This window comes from Lactuca saligna, chromosome 8 (genome assembly GCF_052625555.1).
Source record: "Lactuca saligna cultivar CGN05327 chromosome 8, ASM5262555v1, whole genome shotgun sequence".
Taxonomy (NCBI): Eukaryota; Viridiplantae; Streptophyta; class Magnoliopsida; order Asterales; family Asteraceae; genus Lactuca; species Lactuca saligna.
Window position 1 is genome coordinate 202,512,337 of NC_136424.1, and position 1,814 is coordinate 202,514,150.

Below are 1,814 nucleotides of genomic sequence, written 5' to 3' on the forward strand. Positions count from 1 at the left end.
CCCAAACTTGTATGTTAAAGTCGGCTTATCACACAATGGAACTTTATATCACAAATTCTTGGCTTATTGAGTCTGAAAACTTCATTAGCCTTTCTTTTGATCTTCATTTAATTCTTCTAAATCTTGCACAACATTCATTGTGATACTGCCGAAATACTGATCACCATCTTCGGTTCTTCTGACTCTCTAAATAATCATTGCTTCAATCTGAATAGCGGTAGAACAACTTCGTGGATTTGTACTAACACATTTATCTTGTCCAAACGTGTTTCAAACGCACATCTTTTTTTCCAAAGATGTTATTATATATCAAACATACTTTAAATGTATATTACCACTCTATTGGTAATTATACACTTATTACGATAACAATTCATATTTATTATTTTACGATATCGCGCGATCGTTTATTTATAAACCTATCGATGTCAACTATCATAAGTCTCTTTATCACTCTGAAAAATTCTATTATGAAAATTTTATAAAATTTTCTTAACCATGGTCGGAAACAGACCTTATGCTTTCTCACATAATAGAATATAAGGCATATCTCTTCTCTATATTCATTTACCATTTAGCACATAACAGAATATAAGGCATATCTCCTCTTAATATTCTAGTGCTTGCCACCATTAGGTACTCAACCTAAAATATATCGTATCATCTTTACTTAATAATTCTTGTTTAAAGGGTAAATTACACGGATGGTCCCTATGGTTTGGGGTAACCTGCGCGCCTAGTCCCCGAGCAAGATTTTTAACTCGGATGATCCCTAATGGTAAAATTCATAACCCTCCTGGTCCCTCACTTAACATCCCGTCTAGTTGCTCCGTTAAAACACCCCACGTGCAAGGCACGCAGGGGTATTTTTGTCTTTTCATGTCACCCAGTCTTCTTTAAACATGGTTTATTTGTCTTCTTCCCCCATTTCTTTCTCAATCGCAGTCTTCTCCTCCCACCTTTCTTCTCACAGCCGATCAAACATGGTGAAATGCAATTATGGTGCGATAGGCGTTATACGTACTTCAACTACAAAAAGAAACCTAGGTAGGGCATTTTATGCTTGCCCATTAGAGGTACGATGCTGTAATTGTTTTGGGGGATTTTCTATTGTAACCCTAGTATGTGTATGTGCTAATCGAAACTATTCACAGTACAGGGACCAAGGTCTGGCTTTATTAAGTGGGTAGATGAAGAAAAGCATGGTCATGAGGCGGAAATAAAAAATGAGGGGATTGAAATCCAAATTCAAGAACTTGAGGTCCAAAATCGGAATCTGAAGGCATTGTTAATAATCAGTTGGTTTTTGTTTTTTGGGATAGTTGTTTACAAGTTGTAGTGTTAGTTTTAAGATCAACTGAAGTAGTTGCAGTTGTTTACAATGCCTTGTAATGAATCTTATTTGTATCAAGGGTACCCTTTTATCAATGAAAATGATATTTTGTTGAACTTGATTGTATTTTACAATTTGTGATGTATCTTGGGACATTGGTTAAACTACATTGCTAAAAGAAATCAAAAGATTACATTGACAAAAGCAGATGACCAAAATAAAAGCAAAACATATGACCAAAATAAAAGCAATGCTAAAAGCAGATGACCAAAATAAGCAAAACAGATGACCAAAATAAAAGCAATCAAAAGATTACATTGTTTGTCAAAGGCAAAGTACATTGCTAAAACTGGATACTATAATTACACCATTGTTTTTCAAAAGCAATCAACATAACCATCACAACAAATAAATTAGTTCAAAAGAAGACAATGTTTGTCAACATCAACCAAAACAATACATAAGCACCTAAAAGCCACAT